Source organism: Mesocricetus auratus, unplaced genomic scaffold (genome assembly GCF_017639785.1).
Source record: "Mesocricetus auratus isolate SY011 unplaced genomic scaffold, BCM_Maur_2.0 Super-Scaffold_6730, whole genome shotgun sequence".
Classification (NCBI taxonomy): domain Eukaryota; kingdom Metazoa; phylum Chordata; class Mammalia; order Rodentia; family Cricetidae; genus Mesocricetus; species Mesocricetus auratus.
In genome coordinates this window covers 38,918,219-38,940,829 of record NW_024429184.1, presented here as the reverse complement: position 1 = coordinate 38,940,829, position 22,611 = coordinate 38,918,219, and the positions used below count along the sequence as shown (strand labels likewise).

Genomic DNA, 22,611 nt, shown 5'->3' with positions numbered 1-22,611 from the left:
TTTCTTTTTCCTATCTTCCTTTGCCCCATGCTCCCAATTTGTTTAGGAGCTCTTGTTCCTTTCCCCTTCTGCGGGGGACCATGTATGTCTCTCTTAGGGTCCTTCTTGTTTCCTAGTTTTTCTGGAGGTGTGGATTCTAGGCTGGTAGTCCTTGCTTTATGTTTAATATCCATATATGAGTGAGTATATACCATGCTTGTTTCCAGTTCCATCCATCTGCCTGCAAATTTCAAGATTTTGTTGTTGGGCTTAGAGAATGAGAGAGCCACACTCCAACTCCAAAGCCAGCTTTAATTTTTAATTGGACTGGGAGTACAAAAAGGCCATTTGCATTATAAATCTGTGGAGAAAAGCAAACACAATCATTTGGGAAGGTTTATAAAATTGTATCCTTTTGGAGATGTGATATACTAATAGGCTGAATCATTCTTTTTCTTAGGGTATTTTTTTCCTGGATGATTTGTCATTTTTCTTCATGCCTCATTGTCTAGTAGTCTGCAGATTTCTTAGTTTGATGCATTCATTCTCCTGAAAAGACAAAAACAAAACCCATCCCCATCCATAAATTTGAGGAGGTGCCATTATGGCAAGTTATAACTAATCAAATAAAAGGCATTTGTTAGTTTTAGAATTAGATTATATTGAACAGCCATGATATTTGGTGAACTATCACCTCTTCTAGTAAAGAGGTGTCTCTTTTTCAAATCTAATCTTTATCAATTTTGATGGTGTCTATAGCTGTTCTCCTGTGAAAACAAAAGCAAAACTCCTTCCCTAATATAATACATATTCAGGTTCCCTTCTGAGGTCAGCACATGTTTAAAGAATATAGGCTGATTTAATTCTCTAGATTTTTCTGTTATTCATTATCTCTCAGAATTTATCATTCCTTCATCATTAGCATTCAGAAAATTCAAAGTTAATAAAGCATTATTATTTGTACCCCTTTCTCTTTATTTAGCATATCCTTTAGAGTTCGATTTGATCTTTCTATATATCTGGCTGCCCTGCAGGATTGTCTGGTATAATTGTAATATGCTTTATATTGTAATAAGCAAAAAACTGTTTCATTTTACTAGGGACATATGCTAGAGCATTGTCAGTCTTAATTTGTACAGGTATTCTCATGGTGGCCATACTTCTAAAAAATGTCTGAGTGTAGAATTTGCCTTTATAGAACTCAAAGCCTATTGACATCCTGAATAGGTTTTAATGGTGTGTTGTACCCATTTTAATTTTCCAAATTATACAAAATGAAACACATCTATCTGACAGATTTTATTCTCTTGAGCTACCTTTGGGTTACGTAATTCCTGCTGGTAGTGGAGTTTGGTTGTATAAAGAAAACTAGGACATTTTCTTGTAATTTCCTTGGCATGTTGCTAAGTGGTAGAAAATCTTTTTTTCAAACCTTGGTATTGGCATGATGCTTTTTTTATGAAATTCTGAGACCTTCAGCATATTTCTTATCAATATTTCTTGATCAATTTCATCATTACCTTGTGCTAGAGGGCCTGGCAGATCCATATGGGTTTGGATATATGTTATAAATATATGATGGTTCCTATTCATGATTATTTCTTGTAACGGAATAAATAATAGTCAATTCTGTTTCATCTGGTATAAATTCAGTAGTTTCAATATGCAAAACACCTCTTTCTGCATATTATGAATCAGTAACTATGTTGAGAGGTTCTGTAAAATCCATTAATACCATAAGAATAACATATAATTCTGCCAGTCATTGGTAGCGCACACCTTTAATCCCAGCACTTGGGAGGCAGAGACAGGAGTATCTCTGTGAATTCGAGGCCAGCCTGGTCTACAGAGTTAGTTCCAGGACAGCCTCCAAAACAATACAGACAAACCCTGTCTCGAAAAACCAAAAAAAAAAAAAAAAGAATAACATATAATTCTGATTTTGGACAGAATCAAAAGGGCTTTGAGCCTCTCTATATTTACATTTTCTGATTTGTAATCTGCCTTTCCTGGTTTATTTACATTAGTATAGAATGTAGGGTCTCCATATATTGGTGTTCCCTATACAACACCAGAAAGGATCCAGTTAGCTCTCTTTATAAGTTTAATTCTCTTGCTTTAATCTCTCCCAAAGATTACTGCAAGCTCTTTGCTTTGTTCACATTCTCCCAATAATTTGTTAATTTCATCATTAGTAACAAATACTACAATTTCTGTGGTGTCTATTCCTGCTAATTGACAAAGTCTCAATTTTCCTTTTAGAATCAATTCAGAGATCATTTCCCCAGAAAATTTTAATTCTTTTACACTGTTTATGTGGTAAAAGATCCATTTCCTCCTAAGATAATATCTTCCCTCTGCATTAATATTCCTGAAGGAAATGCTTAGAGGGTAAATTAACCAAAATGCAATCAAGCTTTGGATCCAAGCAATACATATTTATATCCTGTAATATTTTTTCTACCAAAGCCGATTCTCTCTCAACTTCAGCTGATAATTCCCTTGCACTATTTAAGTCCTTGTAACCTTGTTTTGAACAAATTATTCAGTTCATTTTTTTCCATTCCAATAGTGGGCCTTATATAGGAAATGTCTACTAGCAATCTTTGAAAGTCATTAAGAGTCAGTAATTGATCTCTCCTAATTTGCATGTTTTGGGTCTAATTTTCTATAGACCCATTTTATATTCTAAATAATAAATAGAATATTTGTATTTTAGCAGCAATTTATAATCCCCAAAAAGGGAAAATTTTCTTTATTTCTTCAAACATTCTTTCTAAATTATCTATATTTGAGCTCAGCTAGGAAAATATCATCCATATAATGATAAGCTACAGATTGAGGAAATTGTTTATGTATTATTTTCAGTGGTTGATTTAGAACACATTGGCACAGGGTGAGGCTACTTAACATTCGCTGTAGGAGAACCTTCCACTGATATGTCTTGGAAACCTGAAAATCATTATGAGTAGGCACTGTGATGGCAAATTTTTCTCTATTTTCTTCTTATAAAGGTATAGTGAAAAATCCTTTTAAATCAATAACTATAAGAAGTCATCCTTTAGGTAATAGAGAGTATAAAGGAATTCCAGACTCTAGAGAGTCCATTCACTGAATTATTTTATAAACAGGTCTTAGATGTATTACCATTCTCTATTTTCCAGATTTCTTTTTAATAAAAAATATAGGAGAATTCTAATGGTTGGTTGGCTCTTCAATATGCTGAGCATTTAACTGCACCTGTACCAGATGTTGTAAGGCCTCCAGTTTTTCTGTTGTTAAACACCATTGAGCAACTCATACAGGTTTGTGTGTCAACCATTTGAAAGCTATGGCTGTTGGTGACTTTGAATGATCAGCAGCTTTTGTGCTCTGTTCTTATATTATCTGAATGACCAGTGACTGTTCTTTATAATACCTTCTATTTTTTCCCCATAAGTATATATTAATTTATGGTTTTGTTTCTGAGATTAAAGGACTGTTCTTCTGAGTATTCCACTGCTACAACAAATCATGTCCCAATAAGTTCATTGCTAGGTTAGCCACATATGGCTTTAATTTTCCTCTCTGTCTGTCTGGCCCTATACATTCAACCTATCTTGCACTCTGTTTTATCTAACATAAAGTTCCAATCCCTAAAAACTGAATATTTACCTCCTGAAGAGGCCAATTTGGATGTCAAGATTCTGTTGCAATTATTATAATATCTATGTCTGTGTCTATAAGGCCTTTAATGACAATGTCATTTATTTGTATTTTTAATTTTGGTCTTTGCTTGTTTATAGAAGTTTGAATATATATATATATATATATATATATATATATATATAGAGAGAGAGAGAGAGAGAGAGAGAAAGTGTTTAAATGTAGTCTTTATATAATGGGGAAGATAATATCCTAAGTAAATATCATATGCTACTAAATAAATCTCACAGTACTAAAAATGAGTTGTTGACCAGAAGGGTTCTATGGATGCCCCCCCATACACATATGTTACAGTTTACTGCCAATGCTGTTGACTATCCTCCATAACCTGATGGTAAGAAAGTCCCCTCTTGCTGAAGACACCACATACTTATGTTATTGAATATGAAGAATTCAAGCTGATATTCAACTGGAGTCTTTACTCTTACTGACAAGCATTCATACAACTGCAAGTTACTATAGATACTACCAGAAAAGAAACCTTATTACCAATCCCATCCAGCTATGAACCTTCCAAGGTGGAACAACAACCTACATACAAGATATGCCCACTGGTGCAAAAGTGAAATAAATTTTATGGGATCAACCAACTACTTTTTGATTGGATTCAAGGTTGTGCCCATGAGATGGAGCCCATACCTGAAACTGTTAATGAGGCTACAACACTGACACTACATGACTCATGGGCCCTAAGGGAAAACCTACCGGTAGTACTTTGATAAGTGAACATAAAATGACTCTTGGTGACATCTTGTAATATTCATAGATCAGTGCATTGCTGATCACTTCAGATAAGCTTCTTCTTGTAGTAGATGGCAAGTGACATCAAAGTCCTGAAACTGGGAAACATGCAGAGGTTGAAATACCTTGCAACACTCTGCTGTAAATAGGATATCTTTACCACACTTCTCCCCATTAGGTTCAGGGGTTTATATAGAATATGAGGCAGATTCTAAGAGCCAGAGGTTGTAAATGTCTCCAAGGAAAACAGTGTTTTCCAGACAGAATAGGGCTGATGCACATATGAACTCAGGGTCTGCAACAGCATGCACTTGGTCTGAACAGGCTCAATCCAGACAAAATCCTAGCATTCAGAAAAGTGGGCACAGTGTCCCAGTCCAAAGCAAGAATCTATTTATAATTCATATCTGATGGATGAGGGAAAGTCAGGGTTTTTTTTCCAACGGGATGATACTAGGTATACCAACCACACTCCAGGGTAGGTGCCCTGTTCAAGAACAGACAGCTAATACACATTAGACTCCACACACTTTATTTGTCTCATTCTGTTGTTAAGAGTAATAACATGATGTTGACTGGGTAGGAAAATGGAATCTGGGAGCAGTTGTGGGAGAGTGAAGAATACGATCAAAATATATCATGAAATTTACAAAACATGAAAACAAAAAATATGTACAGTGGCATAAACTCTCCCTATATTTGTGAGTTTGAGGCTATGTGCTACATAGAGGGTACCTGGCCAACTAGGTTAAGACTCTGTCTCTAAAATCTAAACTGAATTAAACTAAACTAAACAACGAAATTAAATAGATCAATTTTTCTTTTCATAAGTTCTATTACCACTGATATACCAGGTATCCAGAGAACTTAAGGCTTTCTTATTTTACAGAAACAACAATTAGGTTAGGTTGTTGACTTGATTCTTTGAAGAAAGTTAATTTTTCTGTTATAATAAAATTCTGTTTTATAAAATGGAAGAATACTTTTTGAAATTTGTATTCATAGCATGTGTGTGTATGTTTGTGTGTGTGTGTTTTGAGATAGGGTTTCTCTGTATTGCTTTGGAGCCTGTTGTCCTAGAACTTGTGCTAGGATTGTAGGCATGCGCCACCAACACCCAGCTCATAGCACATATTTTTAAATGTCCATCTTCTGCAAACTAGAGTCACTTGGAAAGGAGTGTCAAATGAGGCATTGTATTAATCAGATTGGCCTGTGGGGGCTGTCTTGATTTTTAGTGGTTATGCGGAGACCCTGAACTGAATAAGAGTGAAGAAATTTAGTTGAGTATAACCAGCAAGCAAGAATTCATTCACTTCTCTCTGATATTAACTATGGAAGTGTTATGATTCTCTGTCTGAATCCCTTCCTTTTTTCCCCCCTCCACGTGGACTATAACCTAAATTGTAAGGCAAAATACACCTTTTACTCCCCTAAGCTACCAGAATGTTTTATCATAGCAACAGAAATGAAACTAGAAGAAACACCATGCTATCATAAAAAGGAACAAATTTTATCTGGGCATCAGAACTTCAGAGCTTCTAGGAAAAGGGGTCTATATATTTTACAATACCAAAGTATGGCCATGGTCAGTACCACACATCATGGTTTTCAGATATCACTTGCTTCTCATGAAATCTCTATTACTTTTTGTCAACAAATTGAAAACAGCTCTAAAGAGATTAATTAATTCCTCTAATGAAATATAATTCTACTTCTTCCTACAGTCATGGTTCACAACCTGTGGGTCATGACCCTTGGGGCCTCAAATGACCCTTTCATGGAAGTCACCTAAGACCATTGGAAATATCAGATATTTACATTACAAATCATAACAGTAGCAAAATTACAGTTACGAACAGGAATCAAAATAGTTTTATGACTGGGGGGTCACCATAGCATGAGGAACTGTATTAAAGGGTGGCAGCCTTAAGAAGTTTGAGAACCACCACTCTAGGGTAGGATTTGCCACATGAACATGTTTTTCATAAATATCTTCTACTTCCTCATTCTTAAAACCACCACACCCTGAACTTCCCTCTTTCTCTTTTCACTAAGAACCCAATTACAGAGAAGAAAATAAACTAGCTTATACAATCAGTTACTGAGAAATCTTCGGGGGCAGTAGGGAGGGTGCATACTCATCAATGTGTGTACACATTCATGAACAACAGCTCTAATTCTACAACTCTTTAAGGCCATGGAAACCATCACTCTTAGAAAATGTTCCAGAATCTTCCTTTCAAGATACTAACGTTCTTTTGAGCTCCATGAAACTATATCTCTCTAGCCAGGTGTGAGTGTAGAAAGCTGTATCCATCTGAAACCGAGCATGAGGAACAGAAAAAAACAAGGGAGTTGGACAGTGTAGAAAAGTATCTCCTCCTGCTACCCTATAGAATTTCTGCCCTCACTTATAGCCCATTTATTCCTACTCATCATTTACATTCAAGTTTGTATTGTTCCAAGGCCTGTTTCACAGAAGCAGACAGTTCCAGAGAGAAAAACAGTTATTCCCCAGACAGTCCAATAGGCACAGGAATGAAGGCAAGACCAGGGGCAGAGCACAGGGGGTGGGAATTGTTCACATTAACTAATAAGAAGTTTAAGGGGGCTTTCCTATCAGAGCACCATAGTAGAAGTCTTTCAACTTGAAATGCTCCAATGAGTTGCAAACAAGATTTGACCAGTGTTCTCTGCTTTAGCTAAGGACCCAATACACTAACATTCCATCCATAATGACATGCTGTCACTACTGAAATCAAGCTGTTCAAACCCAGTATGAAGTGGATTTGAACAGCCCTGCAGTACCACAGGTGAAAAATCACAACAGATGACAAACGGATTTTAATTAAGCACAGAAGCAAATGGTCTGAAACTGAATCTCACAGTAACCCAAGCTCTAGCTATTAGCTTCACAGGCAAGGCTAAGGATGAGGCTTGCTTTTGCAAAGTTGCATACAACAAAATAGCTTTACATAAAGCAAGGGATTGTTTGCTACTATATGAAATAAACCTACTGTGCTGTTTTAAAAGATGTGTGTGTGATTAACTTTTTAAAAATTGAAGCAAAGACTGTCATTTATAAACTGATCTCATTTAGCTATTTTTACTGATAGTTTACAAGAAAAATTGGAATCTATTACCTCTTAGATATATGCACAGTATTATACACAAGTTCAAAATGTACATCAAGGGCCAATTATACATGAAGAAGTACTGATAATTATGTGTGCTATTTAATATTACTGAAATATTAAGCTTGACAGCGTCATCCTGTTTCTGTGCTGTTTAGTCTGACACCAGATGCTTAACACACAGTAAGATGTGACCATGCTAATGCTCTTCTGTAAATATTCTACTGTGTGGAATTTGGGCATTGGAATATGATTTAAACAAAAAAAGTGTTTATATATCTGGAAGCTTTTTAAACTTCAAATGTATCTTATTTCAGCACACAACAGGGTTTAGAGAGGTGCAGTGCAGTCGACCATACCATCCAAGTGGAGATTGTTTCTTCTATCACTGCCACCATTTGGAAAACGCCCTTTACACAGTGTTATAAAACTGCACCTTCCCTGAAGTGCTGAGCCTGCAGTGGATATCCCTTCTGATAGTTCACATTCAAATCTTCACTGCAGAGATCCTACCTATGAAGACATTATCTAGGATCATGGGTCATTTACCTTCAAACTGGTACTCAACCCTGGTTCAGTGAAGATGATGATAATCTATTTCTTAGATATTCAAAAATAATTTATACAGAGCAGCATCACAAGAAAGTGAAAATCATGCACCGACTAAACATTTGGTTTGGTTAAAATGCCAGCTATAAAATTCACTAAGTGACACAAGGGAGAAAAATTCATAAGGGCCAATTACACATGATATACTATAGGTGATTACAAGAGCTGATTAATATTTCTGAATTATTAACTCTGACAGTACAATCATTTTTTTCTTATCTCTTCCGTTGACACCAGATGTTTAATACAAAGTCAAATGTGACTGAAGCATTATTTGCTGTATGTATGGCTAGTAAGCATAAACTATGTGGTATCTCTGTGATATTATGAAGACATATATAATATATAAGACAAAACAGATGCCTTAAGAATTTTCAGTGGCTTAAAGTAGGTGAGTCTCCCAAGAAAGTATGGGCAAGAGAAAATTTTCTATGACAAAGTGGATTGCATTTCATCTCTTACATAATGGGATGTGTCACTTTTATAAATTGGTATTATTAGCTGTGGAGGTGATGTGATCAGACTCTGCCCACAGAAACTGAAATTTCAGTTGCTATCAGCTCTGGTCAGTGCAATTTCTTAATGAGAATAGCTAATGTTTATTTAACTGTTACAATGCAGAAAACTCTCTACAGAAATTAAATTCATAATTATAACACCTCTGTGAAGTGGGAGCTATCATCCATCTTTCATTTTGAAGACCTTTCTTTCCACAGGGCCTAGACAAATTAAATCCCCTGACTGATACTGAACAGGGATTAAAAGGCACAGTTAGCTGCTGCAATTTGAGCCTTACAGATATGGTGTCTGAATTGACCTTACAACGCTCACAAACTTTTCTTCCTGCCAGCCTGTGTCCAACACCCTCATTCTTGCCTTCCCTTAACCTCAAATCCAACTGTTGTTTAAAATGAAAAGCTGTTGGTTACTGCCAAGGTATGTATGCCACTACTGCACTCTTAACCCCACACAAAGGACTTTAGATAACTGAGGAAAGCTAGGAATGAGAGAGATGGTATTTTCCAGGGAAAAGAACACCAATTGGTTGTTCAGTTCCAGCCATCCCTGAAAACATACCTTCAAATAACATTATAGTGACTGAGCAGGCTATACTTAGAACTATATATGCATGCACACATATGCATACAATAACAACTAGTAAAATAAGAGGTTGTGAATTTGAAAGAGAGCTGGGAGCCATCTATGAGAAGTTTTAGAGAGAGGGAAAGGAGAAGGGGAAAATGTTGTAACTATATTATAACCCTCCAAGTAGGTTAAAAATAAGTAAATGAAAAGCTGTGGTTTTAGCTTTTTTCTGTCTTCTTCTGACAGAAGATGATGATTAAAATGTTGCACCCATAATTATAGATGGGTGGTTTATATGCTTTAACTCTTTAACAGTTTATGCATCTTGGCATAATCAGGTAAAGCAAACCTTTTATGTATCAGAAAATTAAATTCTCCTCTCATTCAAAAGTAGCTTGCTCAATCATACAACTTGCATTTTGAAAGAACTTAAGAGATCATGGAAACCAATTGCTGAGACCAGGGTTGTCAGATGGACATCAAAGAGAATGCTGGTTGCATCAGAATTCATTTTTCTTAAAATAAGATGAAAATTAAACTCCAAAGAGGCTGAATTTGTTCATATACAAAGTCAGCCAACGTCTATGGTTTACAACTATTAAACGTTTTCCAATTTATGAACCTAGTCTTTGACAGAAAAGCAACACCATATCTTAGCAAAATGTGTTCAAGAGATCAAAAATGCCTGATATTCATGAGGAGATAATAGATAGGCAAGATGCCTTATTTTAGTTTGTATGGTCGCAACAGCTGTCATCAAAATTGTAAACAAGGTTAAGTGAGGCAGAAGGGGAAGGAGTGGCAACCTGCTAATGGAAAGAGAAACTGTACCAAGGAGAACAGACAGGTTTTTTTCTCAGAACGTACTCACTCCTCACCTCCCCATCCCCACCCCTGCCAACACAGTCAGAAAAAGGTGAACAACTTGGAAACCTTCTGTGCATGGGATAGTGCAGCAGATGTGAGCACTGAAGGACTGAGTTTCAGACTGAATTCACTCATTATAAGCAGAGGCAGAATGCAGTGGGAAGACCAGGAGTGAACGAAGTTAGAAGAGACTGGAAAACCACCAAAGAATCCAATTTAAAAATGGGGCACAGACCTAAACAGAGAATTCTCAACAGAACAATCTCAAATGGCAGAAAAACTCTTAAGGAAATACTCAAAATCCTCAGTCATCAGGGAAATGCTAATCAAAAACACTCTGAGATTCCATCTTACACTGATCAGAGTGGCCAAGATCAAAAACACCCATGACAGCTTATGCTCGAAAGGATGTGGAGAAAGGAGAACGTTCCTCCATTGCTGGTGGGAGGGTAAACTTGTATAGTTGCTATGGTAATCAGTATGGTGATTTATCAGAAAATTAGGGCTCAACCTACCTCAAGACCCTGTAATACCACTGTTGGGCATATACCCAAAGAAGGCACATTCATACCACAAAGACATTTACTCAACTATTTTCACAGCAACATTATTTGTAACAGCCAGATCTGAGAAAGCAAAAGGAACCCTCTCTGTCTGCTTGAAGCCTCAAGGACCTGCTGCGAATTCAGATTCCACAAAACAAAAGTTAGCTGTGAAAGTTGCCAACAGGAGACAACATTACGTTTTCAAAGAAAAATCTTAAAGTAAAAAACAGTCAGGCTTCAGGCCTGAGTCCAGATGACCTGGGTTTCTCACACACCTAGGACATATTTTCTGGGTATCTCAAAAACAAGGCTTCTAACTTTGCTTCCAGTGAAGCTATCTTACCTTCCTGCATCCTGCTAAGTGTTGCCTCATCTAGTGCAATCCTGTCAGGAATGCCTCAGAAACTAACTTGTAACTTCATTGAAATTCCTTAGCAACCCTTTAAAAATATGACTTAAAAACTCACAAAAATTGTATATAAGCCAATTGTACAGACGACTGAAGCATGAGTCCTTTGAAAAGTCCACACCCACACTCTCTGGTGTGCTTCTTTATGTTGTAAGACACCTAGACTTCAAGACTCTATGTTAAACTTTTTTAAAAATAATTTTGTTATCTTTTGAAATTATAATTAATCATTTCCCCCTTTCTTTCCTTCCACCACACCCTCCCATATATCTCTTCCTCATTCTCTCTTTTTGAAGGTCAAGACCTCTTTTACTTTAATTGTTGGTGTGTGTGTGTACATATTGTTAAATATATCAATACAATTTTCTCTGTCCTTATGTTCCCTGCATGTGTACATTTGGGGCCTGAGCATTTGATAGTAAGTAACCAATTCAAATTGGTCCCTCCTTTTCTGAATGAAGCCAAGAAGCCAGCATTGTCTGATTTGAGGCCATAATGCCATGCAAAGCAGCATGGCCTTGTTTCTGTCCCCACCATGACCGAGAGAACATTTGTTCTGTGCAAAGTTGTAGAAATCTTGAAGATGGGGACAGGCTCACACAAGATAAGGAAGTGGGCGTTAGTTCGACTGGATACCAAGTGGCAAAGGAGCACCCTGTTTCATCAGTCATTATGCACATTTGGCAGATCCTGCACTTACATTTGGATATTTGGGAACACACAATAAAACCAACAAGGATAAAGAACCTTTTTTAAATAAAAATTCTATTTAAATTTGATCACTGAGTGATTTTTTAAACCTCATGTTGAGGAAAAACTGTTCTACTCACACGTGTTTCAGTAGAACATATCAGGCTATCTAATGATCATACTCTAGCAGTTTGAGACTTGGTTATCCTCCCTTAGTGAGGTACAGTTGTAATCTAGAAGCCTGAAATACCTAGCTAGCTTGAGGAAAAAAATTAGGACATGCAGACACTCCTCAGCTTGCTCTAATGATGCCTGCAACAGCTGGGATATTATTTGAATTGCTTTTGTTCTATATGGAAGGAAAATGTACTAGAGAGCATGTTTATACACAGGATTCTCTAATAAAATAAAGATTGTTCCTGATGATGAGAACATTATCTTACTAATTTGGATGTTTGGTGGGGTGAAAGAAGGGCATACAACTAGAGAAATCTGCTTAAATGAGGAATGCCATATGAAAAGGAGAACTTTTCAAAATAGATAAAGCAAACAGTAGATCCTACAAGGGGAAAAAGATACTTTCTTTACATATAATATGTTATTCATTATCTCATTGGTTGACAAATTTGAAATTTGGAAAAATACTCAGGTGTTTGTTTTTTTTTAAATCTGAGGATTTCAAGTATGCTATACCTTAAAATATTATTTTAAAATTTAAAGTTTGAGAATATGTAGAATATTTGGTATGCTGTAATCAAACAAAAGTATCCCAATTCTTGCAGAAGCTGGCCTCAGAAAAGTTGATCACATTGTTCAGTGAATAAAGTGATTACTTCACAAGCCTTAGGACCAGAGTTATGGTTTCTAGCACCCATACGAATGCCAGATAGGCAGGGCAGCCTTTCTATAACACTAGAACTTGAGAATCACAAACAGGAGATGCCTGAAGCAAGGTAGACAGGTGGATCAGCCAAATAGGCAAGCTGTGGGTTCAGCCAGAGACCATGCCTCAGTAAATGAAACAACTGAGAAATATTCCCAGAATCAACTTCTGACCTCTCAATCCATGTTCACACATATGCATGTATACCTGAATAAATGTGTGCCCAGAGACAAACACACACACACACACACACACACACACACACACACACACACCTTCAAAAATATTAAACTGAGAAAAACCTGAATAATCTAGGCAAGTGTGTCAGCAAAAAGCCATACCACTGTATATGAAATGTGACTGTTTTTCACTTTCTTCACTGCATGCTTGTCACTCATGCTAAGCATTCAGGCACTGATGTCTCTTCACTCAGGACATGATCAGAGCATTATGTGCCTTGAACAATCAGAATGGATAGAGCAATTTTCTTGGTACCTACTTCCATGAGAGAGACAGGATTCCCGAGTTCAGTATCTCAGCCATAGCACAGGTCCACTGATTATGTAGTATCCATGTGGCACTGTCATATTACTTCCAAAGGTCTTAGCAGTACAAAGACCACTAGCACAATCATGAAGCCCATAATGCTAAGGTGTTGAGAGCAATAAAACCTTGTCACTAGAGCCTCAGGTCCTTTGTCATAATCTATGAAATGGCTACAATTTAAAACATCATGGATAAGTGAAGAAAAATAAAAACCAAAAGACTAATACTCATTAGACATGACTTTTAGGCTCATCTAACTTTTTGACATTGTAACACCATGTTGTTATCTGCAGCATTCACAGTCGAGGACTATGCAGCAAGGTCACCAAAATAAATGCAGCAAAAATAATAAAATTAAATGAAACACTCTTGTGTTTTAAATAAGCTTCCATAGTCACCCTGTGCTGCATTGCATACACTCACTGACCACAATTCAGGCAGCCCTGTACTAAGGCAGTATTGTCTCAGACTCGGATAGTTGTGGTACTTCCCTCCTTGGTTTCTCTCCTTGAACTCCTTTTATTCTCAACAGAATATTAAGAATAACTCTGTTAAATGTAAGTTTTATTGTGATACTCCTGTATAAAACACTTTCCTAGATTCTTATCTTAATTGAAACAATTTACTCATTGTTAAGCATTGTGCACTTATTTCCTAATTGGTTTTTTCCTTAGACCTTGTGACTTACCTTACTCTTGGTCTATCTTCCTCACTAATGTCTAACATCCATGAGCAAAGGAAATTTGTCACTTCAAGTCAATACTTAGTTTATAATGGAAATAAATACATTATACATCAACAGGTAAATATGGATGTAAAAGCAATAAAAAACTGGTGAATATAATAAAAAATAAACTTACCAAATATCCTAACCAGCTGAGGGAAAAGACTGACTGGGGGACAACACATAATTTTTTCTAGAACCTACTCTGCAAGATATATCTTCTGTAAATTTTGCTGCCAAAACCAATTTATTATTTTGCAGTCTTATATCTGGACTACCTTCCAATGAACATAGTTTGATTGGTGTCTTTCAGTTGGGTAGTTAAGACAGAGGCCTGTCTGAGGTGACATTCAACCATTGTAGGCTAAGAATTCACAGTTATTTAGCCACACAGCTGGCAGTTGATGCTGGCTCTAGAAAAGCATCTTGAAACCTAGAATTCCATGAACCAGAGAGAACCAGTCAATGAAAGGCTATACCTAAAACAGGAATTGGAAAAGTAGAATTGCTACTACTGTCATCCATTGCGCAAAACAGACATGAACTACTTGGTTAGGTAGAAGATGATAGCATAGATGCTATCTCTTAATAGAGGGCTGACTAGAGTAGAGAGACTATTGTAACTATATTTGAAAGAAACCCTCAGTAAAGTGATCTCCAATGAATGCACTCTGGGCAGAAGAGCCCCAGCTGGGCAATTTCCATATGGCTTACATCAAGAAGACCTGAAGCCAGCAGGAAAGAGTGTTCATCAGTTAGAATTTCAGATTTACCTTCTACTGGGAAGATCTGATAGTTTTCATTCTAGTCTCAGATAATACCTCCCTCAAAACCATCCAATGTCTGAATTTCTTCTCTCTTCCTCTCACCAAATTAGACATTTGATTTACCCTAGATTCTCTCAGTAGTGAATTCAAATATTTCAGTACTTGAGAAGTCAAATTAACACATTGGCATCTTGATTTACATAATTGTCTCTTATAACTTTATTCAGTGTGAATCTATTCTAGACAATCTAGTCTATTCTAAGCTTCATAAGATTACATTTTCCACATTCAAAGCAAGAACCCAGAGACCTCACTAACAAGCCAGTGCTTGTGGTATGTAAGACCAGTAGCCAACTGATCTTCAACATCATATTCATTCCTTCCACTTAATTTTTATAAGGTTCAGTACATGTTACTGTGGTTATAGAGAACAAAGCTTTACAAAGATGTCTATTTTACCTATGCAAGATCTTAATCCCTACTGAGTTTTCTGTCTAGTCAAATATACTAATTATCCTTCTACATTTTACTCCTCATGTAAGGATTCTTGATTTTTCACAAGTTTACATATGACCTATACACCACGGTATATTCTTTATATCCTCTTACAGACAAATAAATTAAGCAGAAAGAAGTCTAATGAATTTATGAATGTTCATTCAGTTAGTGGTAGATTATCTCACTGCATACCTCTTATTGTTTCAAAATTATTATTCAATGCACAAGAAAACAAGTACTAAATGGGGCATGTTGGCACATGCTCATAATCCTAGCTCTTGGAAGGCAAAGACAGGAGGCCCACCATGGGTGGAATTAGACCTTGTTTCAAAAATGAAAAAGAAAAATAAGAATTGCATAGGTAAATGGATGGAACTAGAAGAAACCATCCTGAGTGAGGTAACCCAGTCACAAAAAGGCAAACCTGGTATGTACTGACTCATATATGGATTTTAGACATAGAACACATGATTAACAACCTACAATACACACCACCAGAGAAGCTAGGAAACAAGGAGGATCCTAAGAGAGACATGTATGGTCCCTGGAGAAGGGGAAAAGGACAAGATCTCCTGAGAAAATTGGGAGCATGGGGGAAGGGGGAGAGGGAGTTAGGAGAAAGAGAAGGGAAGGAGGGGAGAGGAGGACATGAGGGAGCAAGAAGATTGAGTCAGGGGAAGAATAGAGGAGAGCAAGAAAAGAGATAACATAATAGAGGGAGCCATTATAGGTTTAAAGAGAAATCTTGACACTAGGGAAATGCCCAGAGATCTATAAGGAAGATATGAACTAACAACCTAATCAATAGTGGAGAGGCTACCTTAAATGGTCTTCCCTGATAATGAGACTGATGACTACCTTGTATGCATGCCATCCTAGAGTCTTCATCTAGTAGCTGATGGAAGCTGAGGCAGACACCCACAGCTAAACACTGAGATGAACTCTTGGAATCCAGTTGCATAGAGGGAAGAATGATGAGTAAAGTGGTCAAGACCAAGCTAGAGGAACCCACAGCTGATGTGAACAAGGGAGAGCTCAGATCCCCTGAACATGGGTGCCAGTTAGGAGTCTTGGTCAATCTATGGGGCCTCTAGTAGTGGATCAATATTTATTCCTAGTATATGAATAGATGTTGGGAGCCCATTACACATAGAGGGATACTCTCTAAGCCTAAACACAAGGGGAAGGGCCTAGGCCCTGCTCCAAATGATGTGATAGACTTTGAAGATTCCCCCATGCAAGTCCTCACCCCCTACCCGGGGAGCAGAAAGGAGATAGGATAGGAGGCTAGTGGGGGACAGGGGAGGAGATGAAGGAGAGAGAACTGGGATTGATATATAAAACAAGCTTGTTTCTAATTTAAATTAAAAAAGAAAAATATGACTTGGTTACAGATATTTTTAATTCACAAATCCAGTGTAATGACTGCAGCTTTTATTTCACACACACAAATTATCTAGCACATAGTATTATTTAACACATGCACCTTTGGAACTAAAACCTGTCACTAATAACTAAATTAAAATGAACTATTTATAAATTCAAATTTCCTTGTTGTCATTTACAAAAGAACATTAAACAGAAGAAAAGATGCTATGCTTTCATTGACGCCAATAGTTTTAGGAAAAGTTAAAATCATTTGTTTAATCTGTTAAACTCATACTCTGCTAATGTGAGGGGGAAATACAGTGTTTTTTCAATAATTTAAGTTGGCAAAAAGTATTGAAATGATTGCTTAGATGCAGTAAAATTGAATCACAGCACGTGTAAGAGTTCATCTTAAGGCTTGACTTAGAGATGCTGGGATGGAGTCTGAAAAACAAAAGCATCTGCATCTTACTTAGAAGCTGTTGGAGTTTGTCCCTTAATCTGGATGTCCAGCTGGTGCTACGGAGTTTGAATTTCCTTGACATAGCATACCAAGTCATAAAATGATTCATTGTTCATATGACTATTTAGCCTTCTTGGTTTCATTTATTTCAAAAGCATTACAGAGTTGGGGAAACACCCAGAAGAGTTAAGAGCCCTTCCTGCATAAACCAGGTCACCTTAGTTTGGATCTTGGGAACCCATGTAAAAGTTGTATTTGTTAGTTCAAGCTCTAATCTCAGCTTCTGCCATGAGATAATAAGTAGACAAAGAAAACCTCCAATAGCTTCCAGGCCACGTACCCCTGGTTTATGCAGTAGTGAAGAGACCCTGGATAAAAGAAAAGACCAACAGCCAAAGGATGCAATCTGAACTCAACATATACCATGTTATACCCATGCCTAAATGCATACATGCAAGTAAGAATACATATCACACAGACATACATATCTATACTAACTTACTGCAATGTCAATAGGTAGTAGTACAATTTTAGGAAAATTAAATGGAGAAGCGCATACATGGACTCCTAGCATCTGCAGGCCCACAATGATCATCCACTGTTGACAGTTCCCCTGGTGGGGGCATCTCACTTAAACTTACAGGAACACTCTTATTGCTAATTTTACCTATTATTTTGAATGAGATTTCAAATGCATCCCATGCATTTAACCGTATACAATAACACTGATTTTGTAGGATCTTCACCTCCATAAGATTGAAGTTAGATATGCACACAAGCACACATCTGTCAGACATAGCTCACATTTGAATGAGGCCTCAGCCTGCTTAAGTCTGCTTGGTGGTTTGCTGAGTGGCATCACTTTTCTTTGGGGCTCAGTAAACGTGCCACTAACTTCTTCTCTTCAATGTTCTTACATTTACTTCTATTAACCTGCCAAATCTATTACACATCTTATGATCCAAGTTACTGACACATATAAATTAGATATGTCTTTACATCTTTCCCCCAAAGAAAATTGTTGGGTTAATTTTTTATTAAAACTCCCTGCTTTTCAGTTACTAGTAAAAGAATTACAAGAAGTTGCCCAGAGACGAACATGGCAAGAATCAATAAGGGACCATCTACTATTACATACATTTCACTTTGCTGGAGAGGTGTAAGGATTACTTACCCAAGTGACTCTAGGAACAGCCCAGAATCACACTACGGAAAGGTAAGCCCAAATTGCACATTTGACCAAATCCACACAGAGTGAGTATAATTTAAAAGTGACCAGGAAAGGGTTTCATTTTCTTCCTTCTAATAAAAAACAAATCCCCCTCTCTGAGTATTCAATGCTTTCGAAAATCAGGGGAAAACCCTGAGAAGAAATACATAAAAGTGAACTGCTGTTCAAGAACAAATCACAGAACCCCTTGGCAGGAATCAACTGCTCAATATAAACAAATGGTCTTTATATCTTTCCTTCCATGGCCCTTGGCAGGGATCTGCATTCCAGGGCATGAAAATGAGTTGCTTAGCTGGGAAAATGACTGCTTTATTCCCCAGTGGCTACTCTGGAAGATCAGTATGGGGTCGGCTTCTTTGTATGACTACTAATCATGATCTGGAAGACTGGGGAAAGATCTTTCCCAGGAAACTCAAAGGAATTTGCTGTGCAAGATCTAAATTGAGGTCCACTTTAATGAGAATTCCTCCCCTACTCTAACCATGCTGCTTCTTTCTAAACCCATTACCCATGCTTAGTATGGGTATGGATTTCCCACCGACAGAGGGGTCAAAGTTACTCTAGTAATTTTTCATAGTAAATATTCTTGCCTTAGGTACACACACACAAAACCACCACCAGTAAAATCTGGGACAGGACCAAAGAACCCCAGTGGCTTTGCTAGCAGATTTGGAGAAGCACCATCCCTACCCAGATACAGGAAGACACAGTGCCCAGCTTCTGGCAGTGTGGTCAGATGGATACTCCAGTTGTCAGTTCCTCCAAGGCCACTTTGGTTTTAGGGGATATTCCACAGAGCACAGCATTTTTAGACAACTCACATTCAGTGATGGTATGAGAGGTAAGAGTATAAAGACTTGTGCAACATGTTGTCTTCCCGGCAGTTGCTTGGGCCCTGCCACTGTCTCAGCCTCCAAATAACACACAGGATGCTATATTAATTATGAAGCTGTTGGCTGTTTACTTGGTTTCTTATTGGCTAGCTATGCCTTGATTATTAACCCATAATTACTAATGTATATTTTATAAGGACTTATCTTTTTGAAGACACACTCCTGAGCACCCATTGCTCCCAGGAGATCAGATGGCAAAAACTCTCTTCACTACATTTTCCAGAATCCTCCTAGACTCCTGGTCCCACCTATCTTGCTTCCATATTGTCCAACAATGATTTATTGATATATACACAGAAAGACTTCCCCCATCATCTCCTCTTTTCTGTCTAAATAAGAAGAAAGTTTTTAACTTTAATATAGTCAAATTATATATGACAAAACAGTCATCAAACAAGAACTATAGTTACAATATTTTTCCATGAACATTTAGTATGATTTAAAGAAAATATTTTATCATCTATCCTATCTGTGTGAGTATAAAGTCTTATATTTAACTTATCTTTCATTATAACTAAGACAGCCTATAACTATCTGTCTTCAACTCCATCAAAGACCACAGAAGGATAATATATAAACACTAAAACTGACAGAGACATTTCTCTACCTGGACAGTCACCTGACGTTCCTCTGCAACACTGCGACATCCATCTTCAATCCATAGACCACAGTGTTCCTGGCAGACTTCTCAGCAAAGCAGGAAATTTTAAACTGTCCATCTGCATTGGCCGTTTCTCAGTCATTTTTTCTGTGTCCTCCAGAATGTCCAGTAGACTCTTCCACAAAGTAGGAACCCCGTAGACCTGTCAAAATGGGTCCTGCATGTCCATTTTATACAGCAACAATCAAGCAGTCCAGGCAAGAGCAGTTTCTTGCCCAAATGGCTAGTCTTTCCATGTTGAAACCAAGCTCCACAACGAATTTCTTTGATGCCCATCTTCCTCTCAGACATAATTTGTCTGCCAGGAGCAGACATTTCTCATTGTCAAGAAAAACCCTAAACCATTTTAAATGCCATTTTCTGAAGGTCTTTGAAAGGTTTGAAGACTATCTATCTATCCCAAATATATCTCTGTATATCTAGAAAACCTAACTAACCTAACTATAAGTTTTGCCTATTATAGGTAACTATCTATAATCTGTACTTAATTATACATTATATTTTAAAAGATCAGTATAAACACAATACTTAAGGAAGAGGAAAAATATACATATCACAAAATTGACCTTAAATTAGTATCAATAAATGAAAATCCATTTCCAGACAAAGAATTCATTTCCATATCATATTCCCTCTTTTCCCTTTAGAAAAAGATTGACTGATCATTACCATTTATAAGCAACCCTGTATAAATGAAAACAAATATTTAAAAAATATTTGGGAATTTGGACATTGGTCATTCCAAACTGCTTCCTGTTGGATGGGGGCACTGTCCTTAACATGGGGATCATAACAAAACACAGAAACCTTGTTTTGTAGCCTGCAAGGCTGCATCTTATCAACTGTTTTAGATGCTGGATCACCTGGGCCACTGCATCCAAGGGTCTTGGTTCATCAAACCACAGAAGCCTAGAGGGAATCCACAGCTTTCCATTTTCTGCGGGAACAGAAACAAAATATTTTATCCCAAGTAACCTGTACTTACGTTTAAATTTAGAAATCAAGGCATTTTAAAAATATGTAAGTTGAATTAATTTAGCAGCATTTATAATCAAGTGTATTTCATCAGTTATTCCTTCCTTAGCCATTGAACAATTGAAAAACACAATATCATACACTATTCAGACTCTATATGTATTTTCCATCTTACTTGACTTATATTACTCTATGTCTTTTACATTTATTTATTTATTTATTTGTTTATTTGAGACAGGGTTTCTCTGTGGAATTCCATCTGCCTCTGGAGTGCTGGTATTAAAGGCATGTGTGTCACCACCACCTAGCCATTCTCTCTTTGTTTACACCTTTTTTTCACTATCCTGTTTCTTTTTCTCTCCCAAGCCTACGTATATTTTTAAACACACTATAAACCTTTAGAGGATTTACTGCATCTGAAGTCAGCTTTACTGTAATTCTTTATGTTTTTCTGGCCATGTGTCTTTTATCTGTTAACAGTCATGGCTGTTTTAACTGCTGTTTTTAAAAGATGGCGGGAGTAAGTTTACTGAAAGCACTGGCTGCACAAGTCTCTGCTTGTCTCTAGCAAAACAGAGCCCACACGAGAAAATGCTGCTACCAAGAAGGCTTGCTTGTCTCTGTTCTTTTGTTTCTAAAATCCCTTTTAAGCTTTTGTCGTTCTATGTGGAAATTCATATCCCACACCGACACCATATGTAATATGTTGTCTTGGGCCCTGCTGCTCTCTCAGCTGCCAAATAACACACAGGACGCTATATTAATTATGAAGCTGTTGGTTGTTGCTTGTTTTCTTATCGGCTAGTTCTGACTTGATTATTAATCCATAATTAATAATATATATTTTTAAAGGACTTATCTTTTTGAGGATGCACTCCTGAGAGCCTGTTGCTCCTAGGAGGTCACATGGCAAAAACTCTCCTCACTGCATTTCCCAGAATCCTCCTAGACTCTTATTCCTACCTATGTTGCTTCCCTATTGGCCAACAGTGCTTTATTGACATTTACACAGAACAACTTCTCCCTTCAAATTTGGCTTCTGTAACCCTGTGAAGGACACCCTTACAAATATCTAGCATCCAACATTCTCAGTGAATTTTCTAAGGCTGTTGCTCTTAGATGGCAGCCAAACTCCATTCATATCTGCCTTTTGGACTGTACTGGCTGGTTTTGTGTGTCAACTTGACCCAAGCTAGAGTCATCAGAGTGGAAGGAGTCTATTGGAGGAAATACCTCCATGAGATTCTGCTGTGGGGCATTTTCTCAATTAGTGAACAATGGGGAATGGCCCAGCCCCAGCCCATGGTCAGTGATGCCATCAGAAAGCAGGCTGAGCAAGTCACAGGAAGCAACAGTAAGCAGCACCCTCCATGGCCTTTGCATCAGTCCCTGCCTGTAGGTTTCTGTTCTGCTTGAGTTCCTGTCCTAACTTCCTTTGAAATGTGAGCTGAATAAATCCTTTTCTCCCCAATTTACTTTTTTTATGGTGTTTCATTGCAGCAATAGAATCTTGAAGATATTCCGTTTCTTAATTCCTATAAAACACCCTGTGCCCCAAGATGTCTGAGAATCAGCAGTTACAGAATCAGTCTGTGGGTTGCTTTGCCTCTTTCTGTAAACTTGCAGCAAGAGTTTGAACAGGTTTCAATATAAATTATATTGGTAAATGGCCATATGCTGTTTGCAATTGGTGAAAGTTGAGTCTGGAAACAATTGACTTGGCTCAGACCAAAGCATATTTATGTCAAGTGTCTTCCCAAATCCCCATCCTGGGTCAGACTGACCCCTGCCTCTGCAACAGGAAGACTGGAAAATAGGGCATATCAAAGGGTAT

General features: G+C 37.3%; 1 long non-coding RNA gene across 2 annotated transcripts; it reads right to left on the bottom strand.

Annotated features, from left to right (window-relative positions):
* Positions 1 to 271: 271 nt before the first annotated feature.
* Positions 272 to 20,717, bottom strand: LOC110340152. 2 transcript variants are annotated; one of them, XR_002381924.1, is made up of 2 exons: positions 20,666 to 20,717; positions 272 to 528 (listed from the first exon to the last, which is right to left on the bottom strand). It is a non-coding gene; the product is annotated as an uncharacterized LOC110340152 (long non-coding RNA). The 2 variants fall into 2 exon arrangements; XR_005875817.1 differs by lacking the exon at positions 20,666 to 20,717 and adding an exon at positions 18,192 to 18,286.
* Positions 20,718 to 22,611: the final 1,894 nt, after the last annotated feature.